This window comes from Mixophyes fleayi, chromosome 11 (genome assembly GCF_038048845.1).
Source record: "Mixophyes fleayi isolate aMixFle1 chromosome 11, aMixFle1.hap1, whole genome shotgun sequence".
NCBI classification, from domain to species: domain Eukaryota; kingdom Metazoa; phylum Chordata; class Amphibia; order Anura; family Limnodynastidae; genus Mixophyes; species Mixophyes fleayi.
This window is the reverse complement of record NC_134412.1, coordinates 64,095,175-64,121,122: the sequence shown is the minus strand read 5'-3', so window position 1 is coordinate 64,121,122 and position 25,948 is coordinate 64,095,175. Positions and strand designations below refer to the sequence as shown.

The 25,948-nt window shown below is 40.1% G+C and overlaps 1 long non-coding RNA gene across 1 annotated transcript; it reads left to right on the top strand.

Annotated features, from left to right (window-relative positions):
- Positions 1-18,521: 18,521 nt before the first annotated feature.
- LOC142107605 (uncharacterized) lies at positions 18,522-25,731 on the top strand. The gene is made up of 3 exons (XR_012679985.1): positions 18,522-18,933; positions 23,197-23,337; positions 24,750-25,731. It is a non-coding gene; the product is annotated as an uncharacterized LOC142107605 (long non-coding RNA).
- The last annotated feature ends 217 nt before the right edge of the window (positions 25,732-25,948 follow it).

Here is a 25,948-nt window from a genome sequence, read left to right as displayed (position 1 = left end):
AAGGAACGGAGAGGGAACAGCGATAAGGGGCACACAGAGTGGTTGGGTGAAGGGGGACACAGAGTGGTTGGGTGAAGGGGGACACAGAGTAATTGGATGAATGGTGACACAGAGTGATTGGATGAATGGAGACACAGAGTGGTTGGATGAAGGGGGACACAGAGTTATTGGATGAAGGGGGACAGTGATTGGATGAAGGAGGACACAGAGTGATTGGATGAATGGGGACACAGAGTGATTGGATGAAGGGGGTCACAGTGATTTCATGAAGGGGGCAGAGAGTGATTGGATGAAGGGGGACACAGAGTGATTGGATGAAGGTGGACCCAGTGATTTGATAAAGGGGGGCACAGAGTGATTTGATAAAGGGGGCACAGAGTGATTTGATAAAGGGAGGCACAGAGTGATTTGATGAAGGTGACACAGTGATTTGATGAGGGGGCACAAAGTCATGGGATGAAGGGGGACACAGAGTGATTTGATGAAGGGGGGCACAGAGTAATATAGTGAATGGGGACACAGTGTGATCTGGTAAAGAGGTCACAGAGTGATTTGATGAAGGAGGACACAGTGTGATCTGGTGAATGGGACACAGTGGGGCCGATTCAATTGACCACGTCATTCTTTAGAATAACCCAGCCTGCACACTATTACCGTTACTATGGTAAAAGTGCACATTATTACTGTTAGTACGGTAATTTCAGTGCAAGCAAAAATCCATGTTAAAATTACCATTCTTGCGGTAATAATGCGCGTTATTCTTGAGGTTTGAGTTCCCCCCAGTGTGAAGGGGCACATGGTAAAGAGGAACATTGTGAAGGGGCACTTGTGATATTGTGAAGGGGCTCAGTGTGATATGGTGAACGGGCGCAGTGGTATGGTGAAGGGGTGCAGTGTGATGGTGAAGGGGCCTAAATACTTCTTATGTTATTTTAACAACTACTTAAAAAACGTGACTCTCCGGTAATTATTTTGGCTTTGGGGTGCCTTGGAAAAATTATGGAGATCCTAAGAGTGCCTCGAACTGAGAAAGTTTCGGAACCACTGGCTTAGAGTGTATCACACGCGTTCAGCAAATCCAGCAGTACCGGGTTTTGCTTAAAAAAAAGGAAAGAGAAATGTGTACTTCACCCTCAAAAAAGTGAAACTAACTCTAATGCTGCCAGCCTAGGAGGGTATAAACAAAATTGTGGGTACAAAAAGAGTGGGGTCTTTCCAAAAATGCAAATACCAGCACCAGGTTATGTCAGCCAGGGTTTGTAGTACTGCAGCAGGAAAATCCACAACGTGGAGTTTACCCAGCCATAGTACCAACCAGCCCTAGGCTGATCAGCACAAGCCTGAATTCGCTAGGAGAGTAGGGAAAGCAAAAATCAGTCCCATGAGGAAAGGATTAGGTCAAAACCCACACCCATGGGTGGTGGATTTTGGTTAATCACTAATGGGAAATTACATAATTTTCCCAGCATCCCCTGGCCCCATTAAAGAGTATGGGTATGCAGTTGCTTGTAGTACAACAAGTGCCTGCATGTCCTGGCATCCAGGGCCCATTGGGACTTGTACTGCATATTGAAATTTAAAAAAAAAAAAAAACACACACACTATGCAAGAAAATATTTTATTCTCAATAAAGACACCACCACACATCCCTCATTGACCAGTTTATTTCTTCACCTAATTCATCTGGTACAGTCTGACAGCTCCTGGATGTCCTTGTGTCATTCCGAGTGGGAAAATAACTCATTATTAAAATGTTACAAAAGAACAGCTACGGCAGGCATTACAGGCAGTCACACTTCATTTGTGCTCCATCACTCACCTGCAGTTACAGGCACCTGTTACGGGCAGCCGGCTGTCATGGCCAGGTTACATCAGCTAGTACTATAGGCTATATTCCACTCTAAGGGGTCTGATATCCGATAAAGATGTTCAACACTGGAAATTGCCTTCTGCAGCTTCCCTTCTCGTCATTTCGCAGAAGTTCTCATTGCTGCCAATGCTCCCACTGCTGCTAGCGGCCATCAGACTTTCTCCTTCCCTCCCCCTCTTGACTACCCGGTGAACCCCCACGGACCAGGTCCACTACTTCAAACATTGTGCTGCCAGTGGAGTGTATAATTGTGTCACTTTCTCATCAGTGAGTTCTCCTCCTATGTGTTGGGCAGACCATATAGAAGCTTACTTTGCACCTGATGCTTCTTGGTGAGTTTCTGTGGGGGTCATTTATTCAAGGAACACTAAGGCTCACTCTGCTGGCTATCTGTGTCTTTCCATCCCATCCTTAGCGCCCTCAAGTCCTTGTGCAGCACACCATTTAAGGTGGTTCTCCCTTTCAGTCTTGGCTGAAGCCATGACACCACTGCCTTCTGTGCTACCCTAATATCTTCTACCTGTACAGTTACTGTCAGACAAGCAGTAGTCTTATACAATTACACTTTATACATTTCTTAACAGGGCAGGCGTCCACTTTTAAGTTTGTCCTTTCTACTCAGCAGCTTTTGGATTTCTTATTGCTGGGTCAGTGTTAACACCTAGGGGACATTACAGTGCTCACTTGGAAGAACTTCCAATATTGACCCACTGCCTTCTAGATTCTATGTTCCAAATACAGTGTGTCAGCAATGTTTTAAATACACAATGAGATTGTTTAGCCCTTGAATTGGGCCCCATGGCTGCCTAACACTCCATATGGGGGGACGTGAAATGTATCGACCTTCATTACAAAGGATACATTTTTGTGCCGCATTGATGTGAGCTTTCAATTCTGGTGCTCTTCCAGAAAGGAGCCAGGGAAGTCCAGGGAAACGCTGCAATGCACAGGTCTTCGACAATTCTCAACGATCTATAATGCCTCTGATATCAGCTGTGATATCCCCTCTAACTCATCCGCCCACTCATCCACCTCTGAAACTCCACCTTCTGCTGAAATGCCAACTAGATATATTGTTCCCCAGGAGACTTATGACCTCCATATGGTTTTGTAACTTCTCAAATCCTTACCAATGAAGCAGGATCTGCTAAATAAACAGGGCGTTGAAATGTTGGAAGTCAAATTGAAATAAACTTTTCTTAAAGAAGTGGCTCCCCTACAAGCAAACATTGCACATCTTGTTATCTGCACTAGAGAGATTCAGGCAGCCTTAGAGGAACAACACACTAGAGTTCACTGGCACAACAGGCAAAAGAACTAACCTTACAAGATAGAGTTGACGACCTGGACACTAGAGACTGCCAAAACAGCTTGTGTCTGCAGGGTATACCAGAGGACATCCCGACCCAAGTCTGATAGACATTCTGACAACATTTTTAAATGAGATTGTCAATCAAGATTCCAATGAGCTCATAATATTTGATAGCATACACACAGGGCTCTACGTCTACATAGCTCTTCAACCAAAAGACCACATAACGTAATCAGTAGACTACACTACCATGAGAAGATAGAGGAGACCCCAACTAAAATACTGACACTGGATAGGATCGACTATGATGGACAGAAGATATAAATATTCCAGGATCTTTCCTGGCTTAACCTCCAGCTACCTAGGATATTACAGCCACTCATAGACGAGCTCCGCAAAACTAACATTAAATAAAAGTGGGGCTCCCCGTTCAACCTACAAGCTTCAGGCAATGGAAAAACATTGGTCCTTCGTGAACCTTCTGATCTAGAGTCCTTTTATTCAGCCCTTGACCTACAGAAAGTCCTTCTCCCAGAATGACAAGACCATCACCAACCTTTGTTACCACAGAATGAGGAGGGTTGGCATGTTGTTGTAGCTATTCTCCCCTGATTGTGGACACTTGAAGAATCCATCTCTGCGGGAACATAACAATGTGTGTTTCCTCGGTTTTTCCATTTTAAGAGTTGTCCTGATCATTTATCTGATTGCTGTTTTCCCCTTGTGAGGGTGCTCCTCTTCTCTCTTCCAGGTTTTGGAAACCGATGAGTACAAAGTCTTGATATAGCCTGTCATCTATATTGTAAGAATGTTGAAAGACTTTGCTCTGACTTGCTATATTTACATTTCCTGACTCTAATCTGTCACAGATGCCTTTAATAATTTCATGTTATGTGCTACACCTCAGGCACTCTCCCATTGGTTCTTTAACAGACTTTAGCTTACCCATTTTCGCTTATAGTAGTTTATGCACCATAATCCATTATTATTGAGATGTTTCAATCCCTTGTTATATTTTTCCATATTTAGCTTTGTATTATTGTAATTCACTACATTATTTTTGTTAGTCATAATTGTCACCGACCCCCGGTGATCCCCCTACCGCAAGAGTTTTATCTTGATCATGGGTTAGTCTTCTCCTCTCTTGTTGCTCAGGAGCAGTTCTTCTATTGATTTTTTGTTGTCATACAAGTTATGTGGATTACTTGTTCTCTGTTAACTTTCCCTACCTGTTCCCCCAACCTGTATAGCTCTCCAACATAATATCCAGTCCAATATATACTATTCAGCTGTGGTTTTGGTCATTTGAAATATGCCCGCAAAGCTTAAAATTGTTTAGGCCAATGCCAACGTCTTAAATATCCGATAAAAAAAGGTCTAGCGCTTTATGGGAACAGCAGTTAGAAAAAGATGATTTTGGGTTTGCTCAGGAAATCGCACATTAAATAAGTGGTGGATCCTGCCCTCTGCAATCACCACTTCTCTCATTCCTATGTTAGCAATAATAGCAAAGGGAACACTCTGGGGGTTGCTATACTCCAAGCATCTACAATTCTTAGATATGTAGAGATTTCGATTGGAGGACTGTGGAGCTCTCCTGATAAAATGTAAACTTAATAACCCAATCTTATGCTTGTCAATTTCTATGATCCAAATCAGGGTCAATCAGCATTTCTTGAAATACTTATGAATCAGGTGATGTGTTAAAGGACTGTATTGTTGTGGTAGGAGGAGACCTGAATTGGATGCTCCCCCCTGAACTGAATCCTTACAGTACAGCTACTACACACCCACAGAAACTTTATTGTAACGTAAGGCGCACCTTTCATGAGCACAAGTTGGTCTATATGTGGAGACTTCCGTATCCTAATGATTGCAACTACACATTTTTCTCCCACCCACATGGCGTTTTTCTTTAGAATTGACTACCATTTCCTCTCTCATAGGTCATTCCACTTGACTCTTGATGCCACTATAGGTCAGGCTACCTGGTTAAACCACTCACCAAACTCCTTAATCTTGCAATTAAATCACCCTCACTTTAAACTTTGCTCCTGGAGACTCAATGAGCTTCTTATTCATGACCCTTATTGTAAAACCCAACTTGAGGCCAGTATTGATGATTATATTGAAGTTAACAATAATACTGAGGTCTCTAGATTTTTGCTTGGGAAGCTCATAAATGTAACCTCCATGGTAAGTGTATACAGCTGTCCCTGATAGCCCCTGCTCCTGGCTTCTCAAATCGACCCAAATGTCCATGGCTCATATTAAAATATCTCTGTTGAAGCACCTGATCTGTGCTGCTAAGACTGTGATACCAGTTCACTGGCGGCCTCCCCTCCCTCCGACTTTAAAAGAATGTTGTGCTAGGCTGGGCTACTACATGGACAAGGGCAATGTTTTGCTATCATTAAAGGACAAAGTAGTAGACTTCTGCACCACCTGGTGCCACTGTTTGGAATTTAAGGGCACTAAGTGCTATGCCTCTATATGCATGTACTGCCCTCAGTGATTGTTTGACTTACTGGTCCCATTTTATTCTGATTTTACTCTGTATTATATCCTTTTGTTGCCTTTTCTTCCTTTGTCACTGGGCCCTCCACACTCTACCATTTTGAACCCCCCTTTCTCTGTTCTCTCCCTACCTCTCCCGCCTCCCTCCCCTGTGTTGCAATATTGCATCCTTTAAATTGAAGTTTCTCTATTCCTACAGATTTTGCAACAATTGATTTGAGTGATAAATACTGCCTTAGGATGAGACCCAGTCCACAGCCTTTATAAGTGTCGACTACTGTCCCTTTAATCTCCCCTAATATTAGTTGTAATATAAGATGTATCATTTTGTATTGGTATCTTGAAGATTTTTACTTTCTTTCATGCTCCTAATATTTGTTTTGTTCTTATTCCAATTTGTTTTTTAAATTGTTCGATCTGTTTGCTGAAGGCAGGGGCGGGCTGTACCGGGGGGCAGTCTAACAGCTGTTCGGGCTGGCCGCCTCCCCCCATTATGACGCGGCCGCATCACGTGTCAAGTGATGCGGCCGCCTGTGCGTGCGCCCCCCGGGCCAAAACCTGCCAGCCCGTACCTGGCTGTGGGGGGGGGGGGGGGTTGTATGTTCCTCTTTTTAAAATTCAATACACAAATATTAATAAAAAAAACAGTTAAAGTTAGCATTTTCATAATTTACACAACGAAGGTTAGAAAAAACAAACAGAAAAAAGTTACTGCCCACTCAATTGAGAAAGGACATCTTATATAGGACCAAAAAATCTAAAATGTTAATGGTCATGCATACTGTGCCTTTACAGGGTCTAGCTCCCATTTCTCCCCTGCTCTAAACTGATGCAAATTAGAGAAGTACAGCGCTCCAACTTAGCTGTTTTCTCAATATTTTAAACAATGTTCTTTGTTAGCTATTGATAAAGGAAGACATTTTTTTTGAAGCAGAATAAAGTATACAGAATTAGAAGAATGGTCAATCTATTCTAATTTCTAGCTGTGTTTTACCACACTTTTTGTTGTTTTTCATACTTTCAGTGCTAATGTGTTGACTAATAATGAAAGAACTAATAGAAAATATGCCAAAGTGTAAGCTGTTTTGGCAAATCTGGCTTTGTGAATAATGACATTAAAAATTATTGAAAAAAATGTGTGAAAATTAAGTGATTTTTTTCAGAATTAAAAATCATCACTTTTAGTATGTTATTTTTTATTTTTATGGTGTAAATACTGCAGACTGTTGTATCACCTTGTATACTCTAAATCTCATTGTAGTGTTAAGTGTTCCATTTCTTTTAACTGGATAATAGTCTTTTTTAAACCACTAGCACCAACAATTAAAGAAGATTGAATTAATAACATAATACATTTGCATATAATAGCCAGGCCCTGTTATGTTGTAATGCCATTAAACAAGTTTCAACAAATTCATATTTTCAGGTAGAACTAGTTGGGAATTACAAGCTTTACAAAGTGTCATTCCTTTTAAAAGTAAACTGCAGTCACATCATGGTTCATGTAATGTGACTCATTCAAATTATATACTTTGAACCACATTGTTACACTCTCTCCCTTTCCCAATATACAGTTATGGAGTTTACACAGCTTTTTCCCTAGACCATAGATGCCGCAGGGATAAAACAGTGTAGGACTAGTACCTTTTACAATAACCATCCATGATGTACTTTAATTATGGGGGGGGTGGCCAATAGAAGTGAGATATAACATTATTAGGTCTTCTAGTTTGAAACTTTGCCAATACCCAGTAGACAGATCTCTGCAGTGTTTAAATTTTTCACACACAAAGAAATTTGAGTATTGGGAAGCTGAACGGCATGTTCAGACAATAGCTCACACCACAAGTGTGATGAAAGACCCACCGATAATATTAAAGTGTTTTTAACCAGAAGGCTGAAGGATATCATAAATAAGGTTATGTTAACAGACATAAGAGAATGTGTGTGTGTATGTTAGGGAATTTAGACTGTAAGCCCCAATGGGGCAGGGACTGATGTGAGTGAGTTCTCTGTACAGCGCTACGGAATTAGTGGCGCTATATAAATAAATGATGATGATGATGGGAATGTTCCTGTAGGTTACTGTTACTGTTTAAGTTAAGGTGAACCTTAATTTAAACAATTGGAAATGCTAGGCTTGGGGAACTTTACTAAAATATTGTGCATTGATATAACAGATTATATTGTTTTTAAATCTTTCCAGATAATGTATATCACATATGTGGGCAAAGGGCGCATAATTGGTTAACTTCGAGCTTCAAAAGTATATGTTTTTCTAGGAGGAGTAGTTCCTGGAATAATGACTGTTTCCCGTGATGAAATGACTGACACTCACAGAACAAATTCACCGATATACGCACACACACAGTATAAACACAGACAAAATAAATATGATTCCAGGGGAAGAACCTTTAGCTACAAATCTAATTACAGAGTCCAAAGGATTCCAGATCATGGTTATATTAGACCATACTAAGTCTACTCGGAGAACCCTAAATTATAAATATATGCAAGCCCTGGCTAAAAAAAATTGACAATATTACCAAGTTGTATAATGACACATACAGGAAAATGGGTGGGTAAGGAGCTGCAAACATATAAGAAGGAATTAGTACAGCATAGAATGGTACTTAATTATCTTACTACAATTACTATTGAATATAATGGGATGTTAGCCACACAGTTTTATGATAAGTGTTGTGATAGTGGGCACAAGAATTGGTGACTGGTATAGGTAAGCTCCTTATCCTTATAGTTGGTGTCTTTATAGTAATTGGCTTATGTATCAGATGTGTTCCTGCTGTGCTGAAGTGTGATAACGCTCCACTGAAGTGACCACAGAAAATGACAAGGTAATGGTATTAAGAGGGGCAATTATTACAGAAAATGAAGTGTTATATTATGATCTTACAATAGAATCTTGAAAAGGTGAGAGTGTTAGGTATACTCTCAAAGGGTGAAACTGTTAAAGTTAAGTAATTGGACGAAGGTAGAAAATTATTAATCCCTGTACACTACAATCAGTTGCTATGAGAATCATAACTTTTATTATAAAATATAAGTTTGTTAACCTTATCTTCTATGTTTTAATATAAAATATATTGTGGTTAAATTAGTCAAATGAGTGTGCTATCACTCTGTTCGCAATTTCATGGGAAGTTTTCTGGTGTTATTACTGTAACGGTCACACCTTGCGAATGCTAGCTATAAATAGTATCATTTTTTTACACACTAAATGTCCAGCACAAAATGATCATAAAAAGCGGTTTAAACAGGTCTAGAGGCAGGAATCTGAATAAGTATACCTGGCCCCACAATGGAAAGTTGACCCCACCTCGAGGAATGCAGGGGCAGAGCAGATGCCAAACACTTTTGAGTCACTATCTAGGAGGATCTACAGTTTAACAATGACAGGAGGAATCGACCAATGAATCGTCGATCACTTGAGAGTGCAAGACCCTTCAACTAATGACTGAAGGCCTTACAGCTGTAACTGTGTATCTCTGTGATGTCATTACTTTTACAACTTTATAGTGTATAAATTGTTCACCTCTGGCTTCAGACTCCAGAGTGTTCTGATTGAAGCTAGAGTTGGTGCCAACGAGTGCATGCGTATATGTATAGCAAACTTTGCCTTGTTATTCTTTGCTAATAAATCCTTTGTGCTTTAGAACCACAGCGATCACAACGGAGAATCTTTATTACAGATGATAGTTCCGGACATAGCAGCTCATATCAAATATGGACCAAACCTGGTAGATCCCAACCATTCCAATAGTTCATTTATACGAGCCATGGGGTAAGCGTCTGTGGTGGTCACCTCATATAGCTTCCTATAGTCCACACAGAAGTGGGTTGTCCCGTTCCTTTTTGGGACCTGCACCACTCCTACTGCCTAGAGGCTTTAAGACTTTACAATCGCCCTTAAGGCTAACATCTCCTCAATCTAGGTCCTGACTTGTGCCAGCACTGCGGGAGTCATACTATATGCTTCTCTCTAGATTGGTTCACCTCCCCATGTCTACATGGCAAGTGGCCAGTTGGGTACAGCTGGGCTTGCCATTGAAATGAACCCTCTGTCCCCCACAACACCTTTCTCATCTCCTGGTTCTGCCCTCATCTAGCTATTCCCCGATGATCACTGCTTTTACCCCTATAGTGCTTTTTGCTACCTCGAGTAGTTTGGGCAAGGGGTCTAAATCTGGATTGTCCATGGAAACACATCAGACTACCATGGCAACTCCCTGTCGGTCCACATAGCCTTTTAACTGGTTAATGCGGAAGGTTCTTAAGTTCTTCCCTCCTTTGTCTAAAGCTACCACGTAATTTACTGGACCTGACTGTCTCATCACTGTGTATAGACCATCCAAGGTTGCCTGCAACTCATTCTGGGACGAACAGCATGAACTTTTGCCCTACTTACAGCTCCCTATCTTGGGCATAGGCGTCGTACCATTTTTTTTCTGGTCTGGGACCCTTTTAAATGCTCCACATCCTATCTCGCATTTCCTCCACATATCTTAATACCAGCTGTTCCAGGGTCTGAAACGTCCCTACCAGCTTTCCCTTATCAGATCTGAGGGTCCATGTACTTTCCAGCCATAGAGCAGTTTGAATGGGGAGTATACAGTGGGCAGTTGTTAGCATGGTGGCTTAGTGGTTAGCACTTCTGCAGCACTGGGGTCATGAGTTCGATTGATTTCCTACCATGGACTTATCTGTGTAGAGTTTGTATGTTCTCCCTGTGTTTGTCTGGGTTTCCTCTGGATGCACCGGTTTCCTCCCACACTCCAAAAACATACTAGCAGGTTAAATGTCTGCTATCAAATTGACCCTAGTCTGTCTATGGCTGTGTGTGTGTGTGTGCTAGGGAATTAAGACTGTAAGCTCTGATGAAGCAGGAATATCAGGAACTGTACTAGCTGTACCTCCGTGAAGCAGGGACGGCCGCCTAGTTGTTCCAGCCGTGGGCGACCTGTTGCTAAGTTCAGCGTCCAGCTCCATCGGGCGCATGCGCAGTAGCGTGTCCCTGTTTCGGTGGTCAACCTGCCCACTTCCATCCCCAATCACCCTATTGCCTCTATTTAAGCTCGGTTCTGGCACCATTAGGGTGCCAGAGTATCAGGTCTCCAGTCTCATCATGATCATCATCTATTTATATAGTTGCCACTGATTCCGCAACACTGTACAGAGAACTCATTCACATCAGTCCCTGCCCCATTGGAGCTTATAGTCTAAATTCCCTAAAACACACAGGCAGACTAGGGTCAATTTTGATAGCTTCCAATTAACCTACTAGTATGTTTTTGGAGTGTGGGAGGAAACCCACGCAAACACGGGGAGAACATACAAACTCCACACAGATAAGACCATGGTCGGGAATTGAACTCATGAACTCACGGATCACTTAGCCACTGTGCTGTCTCCAGCTATATTCTCCTTGGTTTGACCTGGTTTCCTCTGCCCATTCTTCTGATTGTGTCATTTATTGTCTCCTGTTGTGACCTCGACTTCCTGACTATTCTCCTGGATTGCGATATTCTGTCTACTTGTTAGTCTGACCTTTTTTTGGATCCTTCTTCAGTACCGTTTCCTCCTGATTGGCCTTACTCGGATAGTCTGACTTCTATCTGTCACCACACTGGTAACTGTCTTGAAGGACGACGACCTGTTTATCCCCTGCAGCCAAGTCAAAATCTTCTTGCGGGTTTCCCTGGTGAATACCAGTAATACGTTAGACTCCGCACCTCCTTGTTCAGTGGCGCTAATACGATTTGGTGATTCTGGTACATCCCAGAGTCTGACAGCGGTACTTCCCAGAGTCTGGCAAGGGACTGATGTGAGTGAGTTCTCTGTACAGCGCTGCGGGATTAGTGTCGCTATATAATCAGCTGATGATGATGATGACTGGGGCACCTCCCGATATGCAAACAGAAGTTGCTGCAGTGTCCTTTCCATATCTCTCCCTTCAGACTGCACATAGGCCCTTAGTAGGTGTTTCAAGGTGCCATTAAACCTCTCACACTGGTCATTGGTCATAAGATGTGGTCCAGAGGCATCTAATACCCCATTTTTTCCTCAGGGTATGAACAAGATCCCCATGGAATTAGGTTCCCTAGTCTGTGACTACCTTCTGAGAGTATCTGACCCAACTGAAGATGTCCATCAGAGCCTGGGCTACATGCTCTGCATCTATGGATGACAGTTCCACCGCCTCAGGGTACCTTGTGGAAAAATACACCAAGGTAAAGATAAGCTTCTTCCCAGTGTGACTGTGAACCTCTAAAGGGCCTACAATATATCTGGCCACCCAGGAAAAAGGTTCTCGGATAACGGGAAGAGCTTGCCACAGAGCTTTTCTAGAGCCTTTCCCTATCCTCTTACATGTGTCACAAGAGGCTTTATACTGTTTTACTTCTTGGAGGACTCAGGGCCAGAAGAAGCACACAGGGCAGGATGCCAAATATCCCACGGCAGAAATATCATCGGCCAGGGCTCATAACTGTGCCCAATAGGATCAGGGTACTACCAACAGCCTAACCTCCATCCCTAGACCCTGATCTCCTGTGGGCAAGACCTTCTTGTATAACAAGCCCTTGTCCCACACAATCTTACTGCCTGTAAGACCCTCTGCCTCTGTGTCAGCTGCGTTCTCAGTTAAGCTAAGGAAGGATCCATCTGGTAGACATTTCTGAACACTGCTCTGTCAAAGTCTAATTCAGGAACAACATTATATATCACAGGGTTACTCCCTGAAGGATAATTTTAACTGGTTACAAGCTCTTGATAGCAGGGAGGTGGTCCTCCATTTTGGAGGAGGGGCTGTCACAGGATGGTTCCTACTCTGACTCCGGTTCACCCTTTAGACATAATGTGTGACGAGTTCTTTGCCCAAATCTTTGCCCAAAATCTCCTTTGTGGGCAGTCTCTTTAAAACCCCCACCTCCACATTCCCATGTCCCGCTCCCCAGTTCAGATCTACTCGGGCAACTGGGATATCAATTCGCTGTTCCACCACAGTGGCAATCTGACATATTGTCTGTCAATAAGCTGGACCTGAGGATCACATCTGGTTCCACTAGCCGAAGAGAGGCTCCCCAAACTCTTAACCCTTGCACCTTGCAGTCTCCCACCCAATGTTCTTGGAGATGACCCTGCATGTTGCTGGGGCTGTTCTTTTTCCTCCCCAAAATCAAGTTTACCATGTAGACCCCATCTTCTGCCTCTGGCACATCAGAATGGATGGTGGAGCTTCCATGCCTACTTGGTAATCATTCTGAATGTAGATTGAAGATGGTATCTTGGCAGTGTGGCCCAGTCCCGTCACAGCATTAAATCTGACATTTAATTTAATTTAAGTAGCTATATTTCTTCCCACAAGACTTAAATGTTCTGGCTAGTCAGAGGTGCTAGAAACCCAATGTTTTGACGACACTGGGATGATTTTTGCGTCTTCCAGTTGAACTTTTGCCGAAAAGCACATTTCTAGATGCACTTCAAACAATGTAATGAAAGACCTTCTAATACACAAAAGTGACACCTATAATAAAGACAATCCTAAAGTCCCCTTACTCTAATGATTAGTTTAGGACATACTTGAAGCTAAACTGAGCAGTATTTTAGGAGGCAAACATAAAAGAGTAAAAAAGGGTGGTCATAAAGTAGAAGTAGGTTGGACGTTAATGTGAAGATTAAAAAGTTCCACCAAGTGCATTTTCTGGCATATTTGATAGACAGCACTTGTAGACACATATTGATTTTACTGTGCTGTTTCCAAAGATTGGAAGCTATTATATCATAGATAGATAATTTAGTTTATTATGCGAGTTGCTTAATAAAATGAAATATTTTCTTTTATACACAATCGCTTAGAACATACAGTACAAGCCTTAATGCCATAAGTAATGCTGAATGTCCATAATGCAACTGACCTTTTAAATCACCTGTTTGTTGTCAGGTATATAATCTTACAACAGAGTGTCAGTTGCCTCCCTGAGTTAGTTCCAGGAATCAGAGCAAAACAAGTTGAGGCTGCATCTTTCTCACTCCCTGCATTAATTTAATACATCTTAACCATTATCTCTACACTGGGGGAATTCTTCAATTTGACCACCCCTCCCTTTATAATGCATATTACTTCCTACTAGTTAGGGCAAAGAAAAGCAGCATAACTCTTTCACTAAGGGAGGGAATGCACCCCTGGGATATTTTACAGATAAGCATTATTTTTATTACACTTAATGTACGTGTATTTTAGCTTATTAAAAATTATGTTTTATTCGGTGGCATTGCTACTGGTAAGGAGATCCGGTGTCGATAACCATATATACATTTGAGCTCACTTTATGTTGTATACCCGGCAGGGGAGGACTGTCAAATTTTAGCCCGGCTGGGCAAGACTTGATTCAGCAGACTATTTTAAAGGAAAAAAATACAGGTGGCCCAGTGACCAAGCCCAAGGTAGCCCACTAAGGGACTGGACTGGGGGCCGACGTCCCCCTGCCCCCCAGCTCATCTGACCCCTAATACCTGGTATGAAGAATAGATCACTATATGAAGCCTTTTACTGTATATATGGATTTACCACACTATTAGTACCACCTTTCTTTTATTTGTTTTATTTTTAAATATGAATACATTTTAAATCTACAGTATAATTTATTTTCTGTGAACAAAATGCACACCCTCCTCACACTTTTTTTTGTTGCAAATGAAAAACCAATGAAGAAGTCAGTAATGGTAAAGCACAATTGAGCGTTTTTTGCATATCCTTGAAGTTTATTTAATTATCATTTTATTCACATTTATTTTATTATAATTTATGTTTTTATATTAACTCATATTATTCATTAATCATTTTATTCACAGCCCATATCATGATCTCTTTGTCACATTGTTATTTCTCTAATCCACCATCTTATCCTCCTCTGTTTTTCTTTGCTTTCTGTTTTGATTTTTTCATACATTTTAAATATAACATTTTACTATTGTTTAATATTCACTATTATTCATTTGCGTACCCCATATATAGAGAATCAAGGCTTACTGATATGTGCAGTGCCAGAGTGCATTAAATCTCAACATCACTATGCTTGAGGCTAACGAGCTGATAAAGAAAAGAATCAGATATAGTGTAGTATTTTTAATGCTATTATAAACATCCATTGTTGTGATAATAAATCTGTGTGCCAGATATAATAGAATAAAAAGTTCCCGTTGTCCTGAGCCTGATGCCGCCATCAGGGACGCTTTTCCCCAGGCAATCAGATACAGCCAGCAGGTCTATAAATAGACCTCCCAGGGGTTACAGTTTCAGTCTGCGCCGGGTCGCTTCCGTTTGCCAGAAGAGGTTGTATTGTGTCCTCGGCTTTGTTTTTTTTTTGTTTTTTTTGTTTTGCCAATCATGTTCCGTACGAATGGTTCTAGGGACCAAGCTGCAAGACAGAAGATTGTAAAAAATAAAAAAATGTGCCTTCTTTTTTTTTCTCTTTTGGAACATTTTTTTGACCTTTTCCCTTCACTTTGGAATATGTATGGACTATTTTTTTCTACTTTGTTTCATGGTTTTGGGCTTTTTATCTTCATGTTTGGAATGTGTTCTAGTACTTCTCTTCCTTTATGTTAGGACTATGGTTATCGATAAGCCTTTAGAACTGAGCTAGAAGAGGTCTTCACCTTTATCAGCTGCCTTTCCCGTAGTACGTAATAAGTTCGCAGGTACTCAGATGTCCCCAGGACTTATCTTTATGGTAGTAGAGGCTTATCAGATTAACTCCAGAACCGGGTAGAGAAACTGGAAGACTGGATGTGAGTAACTGGAGACAAGTCTCGGTCATGGGTCCGTAGCAACAGGAAGGTCCGGATACAAGCCAGAAGTCGGGGCAGAAAACAAACAAGTAGGTTCAGAATCTAGCAAAGGCCAGGGTCGCAAGCAAAAATAGCGAAGTCCAATATACAGGACAGTTTTCTAGATGAGGCCATACCAATGACCTATACAATGGCTTTATTATTTCTTTCTATCTGCTACTGATTCCTCTCCATCTGCAACCAAGCATCTGACTTGCCTTCTTCATTACTTTGTTACATTGCTTACCTGCCTTTAAGTCACCTGAAATAGTGACTCCTAGATCCCTTTCCTTCTGAGTAGTTTCTATTATTGAGCCATCAATACTGTAGTTAGCCTTTGGGTTTTTGAGCTTCAAGTGCATGATTTTGCATTTTATGGCATTAAACTGTAGTGGCCACTCTCTTCAACGTCCCTCTAGTCTACCTAGATCATCAATCATTTGTTTTACCCCTCCTGGGGTGTCTATCCTGTTACATATTTTTGTGTCATCTGCAAAAAGGCATACTTTCCCTTCAATACCATTTGCAACGTCTCCAATAGAGATATTAAAAAGCACTGGTCCAAGTACAGATCGTTGGGGTTCTCCACTGGTAACGTTTCCCTCCTGTGAATGCACTCCATTTACTATAACTCTCTGTTTTCTATCCTTCAACCAAGATCTTATCCATTCAACCATCTTTAAATCCAATCCCAAGCTTTCAAGTATATTTAACATGCTGCGAAGTGGGACAGTGTCAAGAGCCTTACTAAAATCTAGATAAGCTATATCTATGCCCCCCCCCCCCCTTGATCTATTACTTTATCAATTAGGCACCAATATTTTTAGTTCAACGATCAATCTAGCTTCCTCTTTGTTGATATATTTTTTATAGAATCCCCTTCCCTCTGAATTTCTCTTCTCTTTGCATGTGGCAAATATGTAAGGCACCTAGCATCACAATTATGTGCGCTGTTATAATGATGTGATACACTATGCAGGTTAAAGCCTTTGCAAATCTTTCTGAGATGTTTTATGATTCTGACCTCCAAAGTCCTTAAGCTACTTCCTATGTATTGCAAACTACATAGACAATATGATATATGATATTATTTATGCCATTGTTTGATTGTAATACTTGTTTGTTGTATTCAAATTAAAGCTATTCACAGATTTAGTGTTTCAGTATTCCAGTGTCCTACAGTTGGCGTAATTGACACAATAATAGAAACCACCATTTTTGGTGTATGTGTGTGTATACAGTCACTAGCCCTTCGACTTGATGAAATATGGTAGTATGTGAGTTTAAGTATCAAATTAGGTGCCTTACTGAATACCAGAATGGGGTAATCTGGTAACGCACTCCCTATTATCTTTTTGTAAAATGTCCTAATGTTTTTTAAGATTTATTTTGTAATTTATGGGCTAAGTCAGAATATTGTGTAATAACTTATCTTCATTATCCTCAATGTTGTTGGTTTTACATGTTAAGAATGCCTCTATATTACCAAATATTTAACTTCTTCTCAGGCCTTATTAACTAACTGCAGATCATAAGATGTCTCCAGAAATATATATTTTAATGTCTCACCTTGCAATATATGGTTCTTAGGGGGGTATTCAATTAGATTTCAGATTTGCGGTAACGCGCCGGAACAGCTGCGAAACGTAATACACGTTACCGCAATAACGTGGACTTTCGTTCGCAGCCCATAGGGTTGCGTATGAAAGTCTGCGTTAATGCGGTACTGTAATACCCGCAAGAACGCGCACTTTTCGCGATAACGCGCATTACCGCGAATCGGAAAGCTAATTGAATATGCCCCTTAATATTTAAACAGCTTTGCCTGATTCTTTTAAATTACCTAACATGTATATTATCCAACTAACTGTGTTGTGTTGATGGCCTTACTATAATTCGTAGTAAATGTCAAACTGCATGGATTCGTATTCAAATATAGCAGGATTTTGTTTTTGAGAAATTCCTCACTCACCTGCTATATTAATAGCACATCATCAATAGTACATCAAAATTGTACATAATTGTTAGGAACAGCAGGTAATTGCTGCCTTTGTTTTGGCTGCTGCAGTGTAATAATACACCTTAGTATGTCAACCTGGGTGTGATCGCATAATCTCCACTCACCTGGAGCTCTATCTGATACATGTCAGTTGCCAACTGCTTTAAAATTTTGTTTGTTTCTCTAAACAATTGACAGTAACAGCATTCACCAACTAGTTTCTCCATGCTCCTGCTTCTGTGCTACTTATGCTATTATCTGATTCTCGATTTTGACCTGTACCTGTGACCTGACCACTCGTGACAACTGACTGGATTGACCTATTTGCTTATGACCCCAACTACGTCTATTGCTGCCTGGATTGGCCTGCTAGCCTGGTGTTTGACTATGCCTTATTGTCTGTGACATCGGGCTGCAGGATCATGGTGTCCACAATCCACTCCATCGGACTTTCCTGTGACTACTTTGATACTCATTCTGGATATATAGTGCAAGGGTGCCTCTGCACTTTCCCTTGCACTGTGTGTTGCTCTACAGCACCATCTCAACATAGGCCACAAGTGGTATACATCTAATTATTTCATCTGTTGTATTTGGTGTTACAGCTCTTCACAAAACTGCCAAGCTGTTATACTGACAAAGTTACAGCACCCTATTGCATCTCAGCATATCAGCTCTACCTGGTCCAGTTGCAACCGCCAACCCTGAGATAACTGCTCTGCATCTCACTACAAAGTCTTCTGTGGTGTCCACCTATCTCAGTTAAGTTACTACTATGCGAGATTAAGTCCTGTGGACAGTCAAGTGCAAAGCAACCATTTCTGGTTCTATGGGAGCAGGGGGTTGCTCTCCTTAACATCAGGATCTGGTAACTTAAATAGTAGGGTGATTCATGACAATAATATAGCAGGGATACACATATTTTGCAGCATGAAAAATAGTATATATAGTATATATATAGTATATATCTTAAACACAGACCTTGCACCCAACTCTAAATGAGCTCTGCAATGTCTACATAAAATAGACACCTTTGTATTTCGGAGAACTGCGGATTACAGTCATATGCTGCTTAAAATAGCACTAAGCTTCTAATTCATTGTAATCATTAAAAAAATGACAAATGTGTTGTGCAACAGTTGAATAAATTGGAGGTGTGACATGCATACGTGTTAATTCTGGATTTTAAGGACTTATGTACCTTTGTTTTGTATTTACTGGTGAACTCACTCAGTGAAATAGTATACTTGAATTAGGACTGAGACATAGCTTTTATTCTAATAGGTCATAACCACTATTTTCTTTTTTCATTTTGCTTGGTAAAAAAAATGAAATTTTTGCTTCTGGGAGCCTTACTATACCTGACTGTAATGGGGCACGTGGGAGGTAAGTTAATTCATCTTAATGCTGTTGTTCATAGAATAAATGATTTATTATACTTTAGTTTATTTTAAAATCAGATGATTGTAGCAAAGTAAATGTTAGTACACAGGGTCTTTATTATAAAGGATTTATGTAAGGGATTATGAAATTAGTGGCTGTAACACATTATTAAATGCCAATAAAGACAATTGTGGAGTTAGATATGAAGTTATGTTAGATAGCAACATCTAAGATCTATGTCCTCAGCCACATCCTGTGTGTAGTTTCCGCACTTATGAGTGTATTTAAAAGTTCAACAACATGTGAAGTTTATGTTTGACAAGTCAATGTGAGGCAAAATTCTACAGTAAAAAAATAAGGAGGATAAAGAAAATATGAAAATTGAATAGTATAGTATGTACTTTGAAAACTGCTTTCCAAGTACCGGTATATGTAAATAATTTAATAAACCAAAAAAAATTTGTAAAAAAATGCCAGACACTGCAATGTGGTTCCATGAATCCCACTCTCAATTATTTTTATGTTTTATGTCTACTTCTTTTGACAACAATAATTTCCAATACAGCCTTTTATTTTCTCAAAATTTTGCTCCCTAATTCAAGGTTTCAGATAAAGGTCAGTTACAGTTGCACCTACTCTTCTGTTGCATCTGTTGATGTTTTTACACTTGGGGGTATATTTAGTAAACTGCGGGTGTGAAAAAGTGGAGATGTCACCTATAGCAACCAATCACCATCATCAACTATTTATATAGCAGCGCTAATTCTGCAGCGCTATACAGAGACATCAGTCCCTGCCCCACTGCCTCACATCAGTCCCTGCTTACAGTCTAAATTCCCTAACATACACACAGACAGAGGGAGAAAGAGACTAGGGTCAATTTGATAACAGCCAATGAACCTACTAGTATGGTTTTAGAGTGTGGGAGGAAACCCACACAAACACAGTGACAACATACAAACAACATACAGATAAGGCCATGAATTGAACTTGTGACCCTAGTGCTGTGAGGCAGAGGTGCTAGCCACTAAGCCACAATGCTGCCCAGATTCTAGTTTTCATTTATTTAGTACATTCTACAAAATGACAGCTAGAATCTGATTGGTTGCTATAGGCAACATCTCTCCTTTTTCAAATCCACATTTCAGTAAATATCCTCTTTGGTGTTGCAAGGTTTAGTCATCTCTTTGTTCCTGTTTATCTACATCATCAATCAAAGTTAGCAATGATGAAGTAGAATACCATGGCAGAATTCCATAAATCTGTTCTTCTTTGTCAAAGCGAATTTAATTAAGGTTATGAAAAGTGTTGCAATTTGGAACCAAAAGCACATTCAATAAATATTTTATTTTTTGCCTTTACATATCTCATTATATAGAATATGTAATTAAAATATAAAAATGATACTCTTTGGCGTTGCTTATGCAATTATTGACATTTTACTTGCCAGTAATATTACATGACCTTCGTTAGCTTTGGAAACTAAAAACAATGAAATAATAAAAAATCATTTTAGATTCCACTTTAAAGGGTACTTCAAAAAAAATATATATATTTATGTGTCCCCTCTTCTCTACCATTATATTTTTATAATGGGAACTGTCATGTATGCAACTGTGTCCTAAACAACAAGTTGAGATTTAAAACAGCAGAACAGCAAACCAAGTATCCTGATTACTTCCTAACTCTACACGTGTGAGGTTTCTGGCTTATATGAAAGTAATATTAGTATTATTATTTTTAATTTATAAGACGCTATAAAAAAGGTCTGCATCATCGTATATGAAATAGTAGTAGAGTGTACTCATCCAGCTCTTCATTTTGATCTTTTGATTTAATCTTTCATCTGAACAAGCAGATATCTGCAATTTACACCACCATAAGTATGGACATTTTGTACAGATCTAATCTTTTGGTAACATGGTTGCATAACCAGATTTAAAACGCTCGTGGCTAGTAAAAATCTAGTTTATACTTGGCCTACTTTCTGAGAGTGATGATGGATATGGAAATTGTTTTCAACATAGCATCAAAGTTAATATGTGAGTGTGTTAGATCTCACCATTGGTTACGTGTATATAAGAATAGCATATTTATGTCATCGTAGAGTTTCACCACTAAGAAAATGTTAAGACTACTTAACAAAAGAAATGACTGTTACATCATTACCATTTGTCTTTTTCATCTTGTCTATTTTTGCTTAGTGATTATTTTTCAATACCTTGCCCACCATGTATGCATGTTTAGCTGTTTCTTAATTTGGTGTATTAGTCGTGCCCTTTTATTAAGGTTGACTCTAATAAATGGCATTCCGCCATATTCATTTTGGGAGAAGGTGGACATGGTGTCTGAGGGGCTAAATCTTAAAAAGTATTAGCGCTATCGAGTTGCAGCTTGGCATGCAAGTGGAGAACCTGCATGTCAAATTTCAGAATAAAATAAATAAAAATGACAAATTTGGAAAAGTTTAAAATTGAAAATCTTGAAGTCAATGATTTTCTGATTTTTTTGGGGGTGAGTGTTACTCAGTCCACAGGGCGTTTTAAGACTAGGGGGTATATGTATCAAGCTGAGAGTTTTCAGCAGGTTTTAAAAGTTGAGATGTTGCCCACAGCAACCAATCAGATTCTATTTATCAGTTATTTAGTACATTTTATAGAATAATAGCTAGAATCTGGTTGGTGGCTTTAGGCAACATCTCTACTTTTCAAACCAGCCGGAAACTCGCAGCTTGATATATTTACCCCTAGGGGTCTGTCTTGTTGGAAAGCTATTGTGCCAGGGGAGTGCATTTGAGGGATGACCTTTTTGAGAAATCTTTTTTTTAAATATACAATTTGGTAAAGTATGCCCCATTTTAAATATAGGGGATTTGCCCAGATAGTTTAGATGCAAGTCCTATCACAAGGCTCGTTCACCCCTGATCTGTTTAATAATAGGTTTCATTTTGTAGGTATATAGGTGAGAGTGGTATAATGTAAATATAATACCTAAAAAAGTTATATATTTGTGGGCCCAGTGAAGTGGAAAGGTGCTTCTGTTTGTGTGAGTGGAAAACATGTTGTGTTTTTCGGCCCCTTCTCAACTGCAAACAGGGCCGGATTAACCCGAGGTCTAACTGGGCTACAGCCCAAGGGCCCCGGGCATCCAGAGGGTCCTTGAAAGTGCTCAGCAGCATTATTGATCAGTTGGGGGCTGGGGCGCCCCGGCCCGATCAATGCTGCTGAGCACTTATCTCCTTCTCCTGGCATTGCGGTCCTTCCCCGGCGCGCTGTAGTCTCCTTACTGAGGAGATCTCGTGAGTCTCACTCTCACGAGATCTCCTCAGAAGGACTGCAATGCCAGGAGAAGGAGGTAAGTGTCTTGGGGCTCACAGGGGGGTGGCTCGGATCACGGGAGGGGTGCATCTCCGGGGAGGGGAGGGGGGGGCCTCACGGAGGGAATGGAGGCCCCCTTCGCCCAGGGGCCTCCATTCCCTTAATCTGGCCCTGGCTGCAAAGCATGAACACTTCAAATTCAAACAGGAAAAAATACAGAGGTATAGCTTAATTTTTAATTAAATTACTGACTGTTTTTTCATGTAGCACACAAATATCAACTTTAAATTTCAGTGTACAAATAAGCTATCAAGTATTTGTGTGCTACATGAAAAAACAGTCAGTATTTATCTTATGTGCAAAACAGAAAACTAGTTTTCACCCCTTGCATTGTAACATGGTTTTGTCCAGGAGACTTAAATAAGATACTTCTTAATTTAAGATTCTTAATGAATCAGGCCCCTGATTGCTAACTTTTACAAATGGGATACGCTAATTGGAGAGATTGAGCAACAACTGAGTAATTGATTAAATGGCACTGCAAAGTAGAAGTTAACACACTGCCAACATCCACATGAGCAATCATATAAACATAAAGATATAGAGGTATAAATCCCTAAAAAAATATTTTAAATTGCTTTAGCAATGTACATTTTATGGATCGCCTCTTATGGTAGTTTGATTACAAAATAGTTTGAGACAAAATTAGTGCTTTAATACATGAAAAACATATGTATCTATGCAAGCACATATAGACAAGGATTAATATATTAGGCGCTAACACGCTAGTGTAAACCTCAGAAAAACAGTACATTCAGTATAATATATAAATACATAGAATGTGTAGACTATTTATACTCCGGCACAGGATATTTTCTTTAGGCTGTCTGTACCAGTTCCAGCTCATAGTGTTTTTGCTGTTGTTTATGATTATATTTCCTCTTCCCAGGACAGCCTACTCTTTGCTACTCATGTCTGAAATTCACCAATATCACAGAGTGCAACAAGCAGCCCCCACAACACTGCACCAAGAATGAATCTTATTGTAAAATAATACAGGAAAAAACTGGTGTTCCTGGAATAGAAATGTGTGAGTATAAGATTTGTAAATCTTAAGCAACCATTGCAAACTTTTTATTGGGAAAACACATATGATAACAAGTCCTTACATATCCTAATCAATCAATAATGTAACTAATAAAAATACCTCTTCAGTACCACTACTTTTTTACATAAAGGTTTATGGCACTCACTGCTGCATTTGCTTACTATTCCAAGGAGATGAAAAGTAAATGTTTAATCATCTATCAAACATTACAAAGGGCCTGAGTCATTAAGGAAAAGTAAGGCAAACAAATGAGTAAATGTTCCTCGGGACAAACCATGTTACAGTGCAAGGGGTGCAAATTAGTTTATTGTTTTGCACTCAAGTTAAATACTGGCTGTTTTTTCATCTAGCAGACAAATACTTGATAGTTTTGTTTTTACCCTGAAATTTAAAGTTGATCTAGGACATGCCCAACCCCAACTATAAATCTGTCCCCTCATTTTAAATTTACCTCCCCCTCCATTGCAACATGGTTTTGCCCAGGTGCAAAGTTACTTATTTTTTTCTGCTTTGCTATCCTTAATGACTCAGGCCCAAAATGTGGACAATAAGACATGTTACAGCTAGGGGCTACCGACATAAGCTTCTAGAACAGATGACAGAGGTCTTTATCTGTAGCAGCCGCCTATACCGTAGAGCTAGTCACGCTCACCGGTACTTGGATGCCCCCAGGTCTTAACTCTTAGCGTAATGGAAGCTTATATGCAATACCGCAGCAGGTAGAAAGGAGGCAATAGCCAAGATAGTAGCAGATAGTCAGAAGCAGGCTGGGGTCAGGAGTCCGTAGCAGGCAGAGTAGTCAGGGTCAGGCCAAAGGGTCAGAGCTGGCAGTGAGTAACGATATCCAGATAACAAAGCCAAAGGTCAGGGCAATCAGATTACAAGCAGGGTCCAAAGCAAGCCAGGAGTCAGCAACGGTGATTCAAACAGCAGTAGATTATAGAATTGAGAGGACAAGAGCAGGTCAGCAAAAGAGAAAGTCCACGGCAGGGAGGCTACACCCGCAGTGACATTTAATACACAAATGCACCAATCAAATGTCAGGTCGGCAGGGGTGAATAATTGGCCGCAGGAGGTTAATAATTAAAATATTTAATTTTCACACTTGTGCACGTCCCCGGCTGCCCTCATGCTGGGTTGTGGCACAGACACAGACAATGTCCCAGCCATTGTCCTGAAGACGACCGGGATGAAGCGGAAGTGACGTCCCGGTAGTCATTGCGACTCTATTTTGGTCCTTTTTATGTTCTATTATTCCAGACAGTGTTCCCCATTACATAGGTTTTTAGAGAGTTATGAATTATTGAATGAATGAATAAAAACTTACCTTTGATCATTTTATAACCTGTTGTCATTATACCATTATATCTATTTGCTTATGCTGTTTCTTACAGTTTCCAAAGTGACAACCACCAAGGGATGTGCCAGCGCAGAAGAATGTAGTGGAGAAGTTGGCAGCATATGGCTACCAAAAATACATATACGGTGCTGCACAAAAGACTTATGCAATACATTTGAGAATATTGACAAAGAAGAAAACCAGATCCCCCTGTCATATGCTGAAATGGCTAATCCAATACCTGCTATCTACACAATAACTATAGGCATTATACATTCTATAGTGTGTTTAACTTCTTAATGACCAAAGACATTTTGTACCACATAAACCACACAACTTTTCACATATTTGAAATATGTTGTGTTCACAGGGACCTTTTTTTTCGTATCTAAATTATTTTTAAGTTGATTTTTTTTTCAGGAAAATATGGTTTTCTTCTAAAAGAAAACTTAAATTCAGGGGATGATAGGTTTCTTTTTTGTTTAATTTTTAAAATCTTTGCCTACATTCAGGAGTCTGCAATTGGTCACCACTCTAGCCAGCAAATGTTAACTAGATCTAATAATAACTGAAATGCAAGACACTTTTAGATTCAGTTTGCCTGGATCCATTAGGACATACTGGAAGTGGAAGCCTGATACAGTGATCCTGTGCCCTCACCTAGCCTACCAGTCATTGACGGAGCGGCCTCGTGACATCTCAATACAGCTTCACTGAATGTACCTCTCTAATGCAGAAGTGCCTTGCATTTTGTCTAACATAGTTCAGGATGTGATCTAAACTATTCCTGGTTCCAAACCTTGACCCCGCCCCCCTGGGCTGTGATTTATATGCAGACATTCAGAGATATGGGATCTTCATTTTGACTGTTAAGTTGAGTAGGCGTTAATGATAATTTAATCACTCTTTTTTTTCCCCTCAGTTAATAAACCTCCTGTAACTGTAATACCTTGTAAAAGAGCTGCAAAAATATCAGGTGTTTTTTATTGATTTATTAATTTTATATTCAAATTATCAATTCTGTATTGGAACTGCTATCCTGTATGCCTACTGAAACCATCTGTCCTGGTCACCACCTGAGCCACTTTATTGTTCTCAGGCTTGAAACAGTGTTGCTTTTTTTTCTTTTAGCAGTCCTGTTACAGGGTCTGAAGCAACAAGCAGATTTGTTTTATTTTTATGGGTGTTTATGTTGTTATAATACATTATAGTTTTACTTGGGTTGGGGGTTTTCAGTTTAATAAAGAGTACGGT